Below are 7,906 nucleotides of genomic sequence, written 5' to 3'. Positions count from 1 at the left end.
AAAAACACGACAGCAAAACAGTCCTGTTAGGAAATAATCTAACAGAAACAATTACCCACAAAACCCCAACGGAAAAACAGGCACTTATGTGTGACTCCCAATCAGCAACAACCAACAACAGCTGTGCCTGATTGGAAGCCACACGGCCAAAATCAATGAAACAGACAACATAGAAAATGAGCATAGAACGCCCACCCAATGTAACACCCTGGCCTAACCAAAATAAAGAACAAAAAACCCCTCTCTATGGCCAGGGCGTTAGAGTACATTTCCCCCTCCCAGGAACTATGGAGACAATTATGCTTGTAAATTAATCAGTGGTGTAGAGTACTGAAGTAAAACTACTTTAAAGTACTTCTTAAGTAGTTTTTTGGGGTATCTAAGAAACGTTACAGCCTTATTCTAAAATGTATTATATTTGTTTTTTTTCCCTCAAATGTACACACCCCATAATGACAAAGGAAAAACAGGTTTTCAGAATTTTTTTCAAACATATTAAAATTACAAAACTGAAATATTACATTTACATAACTATTCAGACCCTATACTCAGTACTTTGTTGAGCACCTTTGGCAGTGATTACAGCCTTGAGTCTTGGGAAGCACACTACAAGCTTGGCACACCTGTATTTGGTGCGTTTCTCCCATTCTATGCAGATCCTCTCAAGCTTTGTCAGGTTGGACTGGGAGCGTCGCTGCACAGCTATTTTCAGGTCTCTCCAGAGATGTTAGATCGGGTTCAAGTCCGGGCTCTGGACTGGCCACTCAAGGCTTGTCCAGAAGCTACTGCTGCGTAGTCTTGGCTGTGTGCTTAGGGTCGTTGTCCTGTTGGAAGGTGAACCTTCGACCCAGTCTGAGGTCCTGAGCGCTCTGGAGCAGGTTTTCATCGAGGATCTCTATACTTTGCTCCGTTCATCTTTCCCTCGATCCTGACTCTCCCAGTCTCTGCCGCTGAAAAACATCCCCACAGCATGGTGCTGCCACCATCATGCTTCACCGTAGGGATGGTGTCAGGTTTCCTCCAGACGTAACGCTTGGTATTCAGGCCAAAGAGTTCCATCTTGGTTTCATCAGACCAAAGAATCTTGCTTCTCATTGTCTGAGTCCTTTAGGTGTCTTTTGGCAAACTCCAAGTGAGCTGTCATGTGCCTTTTACTGAGGAGTGGCTTCTATCTGGCCACTCTGCCATAAAGGCCTGATTAGTGGAGTGCTGCAGAGATGGTTGTCCTTCTAGCAGGTTCTCCCATCTCCCCTTAGGAACTCTGGAGCTCTGTCAGAGTGACCATCAGGTTCTTGGTCACCTCCCTGACCAAGGCCCTTCTCCCCCGATTTGCTCAGTTTGGCCGGGCAGCCAGCTCTAGAAAGAGCCTTGGTTGTTTCAAACTTCTTCCATTTAAGAATTATGTAGGTCACTGTGTTCTTGGCGACCTTCCTTTGGGTACCCTTCCCCAGCTCTGTGCCTCGACACAATCCTGTCTCGTATTCCTTCGACCTCGTGGCTTGGTTTTTGCTCGGCAATGCACTATCAACAGTGGGACCTCATATGGACAGGTGTGTGCCTTTCCAAATCATGTCCAATCAATTGAATTTACCACAGGTGGACTCCAATCAAGTTGAAGAAAAATCTCAATGGAAACAGGATGCACCTGAGCTCAATTTCGAGTCTCATAGCAAAGGGTCTGAATACATGTAAATAAGATATTTCTGTTTCTTATACATTTGCAAACATTTTGTAAAACCTGTTTTCACATTGTCATTATGGGGTATTGCGTGTAGATTGATGAGGATTTAAAAAAAAATACATTTTAGAATAAGGCTGTAACGTAACCGCCTTACGACTGAACACACGACTGAACAGTAGTCCAGGTGCGACAAAACTAGGTTCTGTAGGACCTGCCTTGTTGATAGTGCTGTTAAGAAGGCAGAGCTGCGCTTTATTATGGACAGACTTCTCCCCATCTTAGCTACTGTTGTATCAATATGTTTTACAATCCAAAGTTTACAATCCAGGGTTACTCCAAGCAGTTTAGTCACCCCAACTTGCTCAACTTGCTCAATTTCCACATTATTCAATGCAAGATTTAGTTGAGGTTTAGTGAATGATTTGTCCCAAATACAATGTTTTTAGTTTTTTAAATATTTAGGACTACCCTATTCCTTGCCACCCATTCTGAAACTAACTGCAGCTCTTTGTTAAGTGTTGCAGTAAATTCAGTCGCTGTAGCAGTTGAAGTGTATAGTGTTGAGTTATCTGCATACAAAGACACATTGACTTTACTCAAAGCCAGTGGCACGTCGTTAGTAAAGATTGAAAAAAGTAAAGGGGCCTAGACAGCTGCATTGGGGAATTCCTGATTCTACCTGGATTATGTTGGGGAGGCTTCCATTAACAGGCTCTGTTAGACAGGTACTCTTTCTCCACAATATAGCAGGGGGTGTAAAGCCATAACACATACGTTTTCCCAGCAGCAGACTATGATCTATAATGTCAAAAGCTGCACTGAAATCTAACAAAACAGCCCCCACAATCTGTTTATCATCAATTTCTCTCAGCCAATCAAGTGCTGTGCTTGTTGAATGTTCTTCCATATAAGCGTGATGAAAGTCTTTGTCAATTTGTTTACTGTAAAATAGCATTGTATCTGGTCAAACACCATTTTTTCCCAAAAGTTTACTATGGGTTGGTAACAGGCTGATTGGTCAGCTATTTGAGCCAGCAAAGGGGGCTTTACTATTCTTAAGTAACTTAATGACTTTTGCTTCCCTCCAGGCCTGAGGGCACACACTTTGTAGTAGGCTTAAATTGAAGATATGGCAAAAGGAGTGGCAATATCATCTGGTATTATCCTCAGTAATTTTCCAAGTTGTCAGACCCCGGTGGCTTGTCATTGTTGATAGACAACAATTTTTTCACCTCTTCCACACTAATTTTACGGAATTCAAAATTACAATTCTTGTCTTTCATAATTTGGTCAGATATACAGTACCAGTCAAAAGTTTGGACACACCTACTCATTCAAGGGGTTTTCTTTATTTAAAAAAAATATTTTCTACATTGTAGAATAATAGCGAAGACATCAAAACTATGAAATAACACATATGGAATCATGTAGTAACCAAAAAATTGTTAAACAAATCTAAATATATTTTAGATTTCAGATTCTTCAAAGTAGCCACCCTTTGCCTTTATGATAGCTCTTAAGATTCTATCAATCAGCTTCATGAGGTAGCCACCTGGAATGCATTTCAATTAACAGGTGTGCCTTGTTAAAAGTTAATTTGTGGAATTTCTTTCTTTCTTAATGCGTTTAAGCCAATCAGTTGTGTTGTGACAAGGTAGGGGTGATATACAGAAGATAGCCTATTTGGTAAAAGACCAGTTGTTAGCAATATCAGTGGGTTTTGTGATGAATGAGCCATCTGATTCAATCAATGATGGAGCTGAGTTTGCCTTTTTGCCCAAAATTTCCTTAATTTATCTTTGTTTCATAGTGTAGTTTATTTTTCTTCAGTTTAGTCACATTATTTCTCAATTTGTAGAATGTTTGCCAATTGGTTGTGCAGTCAGACTTATTTGCCTTTCCATTTGCGTCATCCCTCTCAACCATACAATTTTTCAATTCCTCGTCAGTCCACAGGGATTTAACAGTTTTTACAGTCATTTTCTTAATGGGTGCATGTTTATTAGTAACTGGGATAAGCAATTTCATAAATGTGTCAAGTGCAGCGTCTGGTTACTCCTCATTATACACACCATGGACCAACAAATATTCTTTACATCAACAACATGGAATCACTACAAAACTTATTGTATGACCTTTTATATACTATATTAGGCCTAGCCTTTTGAACTCTGGTTTTCCTAGATATGGCTACTATATTGTGATCACTACTATATTGTGATCAGTACATCCGATGGATTTGGATACTGCTTTAACGCAAATTTCTGCAGCATTAGTAAAGATGTGATCAATACATGTTGATGATTTCATTCCTGTGTGGGTTGACTGATAACCTGAACCAGGTTGCAGGCACTAATTACAGTTTGAAACTTTCTCTTGAGTGGGCAGCCTGAATGAAAGCCATTCAATATTTAAATCACCCAGAAAACAAACATATGTAGATATCACATACTGTGGCTTGCGAAAGTATTCACCCCCTTGGCATTTTTCCTATTTTGTTGCCTTACAACCTGGAATTAAAGTTGATTTTTGGGGGGTTTGTATCATTTGATTTACACAACATGCCTACCACTTTGAAGATGCAAAATATTTTTTATTGTGAAACAAACAAGAAATAAGACCAAAAAACAGAAAACTTGAGCGTGCATAACTATTCACCCCCCCCCCCCCCCAAATTCAATACTTTGTAGAGTCACCTTTTGCAGCAATTACAGCTGCAAGTCTCTTGGGGTATGTCTCTATAAGCGTGCCACATCTAGCCACTGAGCTTTTTGCGCATTCTTCAAGGCAAAACTGCTCCAGCTCCTTCAAGTTGGATGGGATCCGCTGGTGTACAGCAATCTTTAATTCATACCACAGCTTCTCAATTGGATTGAGGTCTGGGCTTTTACTAGGCCATTCCAAGGCATTTACATGTTTCCACTTAAACCACGTGAGTGTTGCATTAGCAGTATGCTTAGGGTCATTGTCCTGCTGGAAGGTGAACCTCCGTCCCAGTCTCACATCTTTGGATGACTGAAACAAGTTTCCCTCTAGAATTTCCCTGTATTTAGCGCCATCCATCATTCCTTCAATTCTAACCAGTTTCCCAGTCCCTGCTGATGAAAACATCCCCACAGCATGATGCTGCCACCACCATGCTTCACTGAGGGGATGGTGTTCTCGTGGTGATGTGAGGTGTTGGGTTTGCACCAGACATAGCATTTTCCTTGATGGCCAAAAAACACAATTTTAGTTTCATCTGGCCAGAGTACCTTCTTTCATATGTTTGGGGAGTCTCCCACATGCCTTTTGGTGAACACCAAACATGTTTGCTTATTTTTTTCTTTAAGCAATGGATTTTTTCTGGCCACTCTTCAATAAAGCCCAGCTCTGTGGAGTGTACGGCTTAAAGTGGTCCTATGGACAGATACTCCAATCTCCGCTGTGGAGCTTTGCAGCTCTTTCAGGGTTATCTTTGGTCTCTTTGTTGACTCTCTGATTAATGCCCTCCTTGCCTGGTCTGTGAGTTTTGGTGGGCGGCCCTCTCTTGGCAGGTTTGTTGTGGTACCATATTCTTACATTTTTTAATAACGGATTTAATGTTGCTCCGTGGGATGTTCAAAGTTTCAGATATGTTTTTATAACCCAACCCTGATCTGTACTTCTCCAAAACTTTGTCCCTGACCTGTTTGGAGAGCTCCTTGGCCTTCATAGTGCCGTTTGTGTCACGGTTGTCGTCGGTGAAGGAGGACCAAAACGCAGCAGGTATGTGTATGCTCATCTTGCTTTTTAATAAATACAAAATGAACACCAAAATAACAATGAACGAACGATCAACAAAAAAACAGTCTGGTAAGGCACAAGGCTAAACACAGAACAATCTCCCACAAAATACAAGACAAACACACCCAACTAATATAGGACTTCCAATCAAAGGCAACACCAAACAGCTGCCTTCAATTGGAAGTCCAACCCCAATTAACTCAACATAGAAACACACACACTAGACTAACCATAGAATACATGAAAACCAAACAGTGCCCAAAAACCCCGGAATACTTAAATCAAATTCCCCTTCAACAAACACACCACCCCGAACCACATAAAACGAATACCCTCTGCCACGTCCTGACCACCTACAATACTAATTAACCCTTATACTGGCCAGGACGTGACAGTTTGCTTGGTTGTGCCTCTTGCTTAGTGGTGTTGCAGACTCTGGGGCCTTTCAGAACTGGTGTATATATACTGAGATCATGTGACAGACCATGTGACACTTAGATTGCACACAGGTGGACTTTATTTAACTAGTTATGTGACTTCTGAAGGTAATTGGTTGCACCAGATCTTATTTAGGGGCTTCATAGCAATACATATGCAAGCACCAGTTTTACGTTTTTAATTTTTTATTATTTTTTGAAACAAGTTATTTTTTTCCTTTCACCAATTTGGATTATTTGGTGTATGTCAATTACATGTAATTCAAATAAATATCCAATTAAATTGCAGGTTGTAATGCAACAAAATAGGAAAAACACCAAGGGGGGTGAATACTTTTACAAGGCACTGTACATTATCGAGCATATCAAAAATGTTATCCTGATACTGACTATTAGCACTGTAACGCAGACGCAGGGAGTCAGGAAGCAGGTGCAGTTAGTGAGTTTAATGATAATGAACATGGAACGATACAAAACAAGAAAAGCCTCTGACGTGGAATCAAACAATACTACCCAATGACTGACAAAACAGAGTGCTAGATAAATAAACTCAGCAATAAAAGAAACGTCCTCTCACTGTCAACTGCATTTATTTTCAGCAAACTTAACATGTGTAAATATTTGTATGAACATAACAAGATTCAACAACTGAGACAGGCATGTGACTCACAGAAATTGAATAATGTGTCCCTGAACAAAGAGAGGGTCACAATCAAAAGTAACAGTCAGTATCTGGTGTGGCCACCAGCTGCATTAAGTACTGCAGTGCATCTCCTCCTCATGGACTGCACCAGATTTGCCAGTTCTTGCTGTGAGATGTTACCCTACTCTTCCACCAAGGCACCTGCAAGTTCCCGGACATTTCTGGGGGGAATGGCCCTAGCCCTTACCCTCCGATCCAACAGGTCCCAGACATGCTCAATGGGATTGAGATCCGGGCTCTTCGCTGGCCATGGCAGAACACTGACATTCCTGTCTTGCAGGAAATCACGCACAGAACGAGCAATATGGCTGGTGGCATTGTCATGCTGGAGGGTCATGTCAGGATGAGCCTGCAGGAAGGGTACCACATGAGGGAAGAGGATGTCTTCCCTGTAACGCACAGCGTTGAGATTGCCTGCAATGACAACAAGCTCAGTCTGATGATGCTGTGACACACCGCCCCAGGCCATGACGGACCCTCCACCTCCAAATCGATCCCGCTCCAAAGTACAGGTCTCGGTGTAACGCTCATTCCTTCAATGATAAACACGAATCCGACCATCACCCCTGGGGAGACAAAACCGTGACTTGTCAGTGAAGAGCACTTTTTGCCAGTCCTGTCTGGTCCAGCGACAGTGGGTTTGTGCCCATAGGCGACGTTGTTGCCATTGATGTCTGTTGAGGACCTGCCTTACAACAGGCCTACAAGCCCTCAGTCCAGCCTCTCTCAGCCTATTGTGGACAGTCTGTGAACTGATGGAGGGATTGTGTATTCCTGGTGTAACTCGGGCAGTTGTTGTTGCCATCCTGTACCTGTCCCGCAGGTGTGATGTTCGGATGTACCGATCCTGTGCAGGTGTTGTTACACGTGGTCTGCCACTGCGAGCATGATCAGCTGTCCGTCCTGTCTCCCTGTAGCGCTGTCTTAGGCGTCTCATAGTATGGACATCTGCAGTCCTCATGCCTCCTTGTAGCATGCCTAAGGCACATTCACACAGATGAGCAGGGACCTTGGGCATCTTTCTTTTGGTGTTTTTCAGAGTCAGTAGAAAGGCCTCTTTAGTGTCCTAAGTTTTCATAACTGTGACCTTAATTGCCTACCGTCGGTGAGCTGTTAGTGTTTAACAACCGTTCCACAGGTGCATGTTCATTAATTGTTTATGGTTAATTGAACAAGCATGGTAAACAGTGTTTAAACCCTTTACAATGAAGATCTGTGTTTGGATTTTTACTAATTATCTTTGAAAGACAGGGTCCTGAAAAAGGGGCGTTTTTTGTTGTTGCTGAGTTTAGTAAGTAATGAAGGTAGTAATGAAGTTCA

This window comes from Salmo trutta, chromosome 14 (assembly GCF_901001165.1).
Source record: "Salmo trutta chromosome 14, fSalTru1.1, whole genome shotgun sequence".
In the NCBI taxonomy this organism is placed as follows: Eukaryota; Metazoa; Chordata; class Actinopteri; order Salmoniformes; family Salmonidae; genus Salmo; species Salmo trutta.
This window is presented reverse-complemented; position numbering follows the sequence as displayed.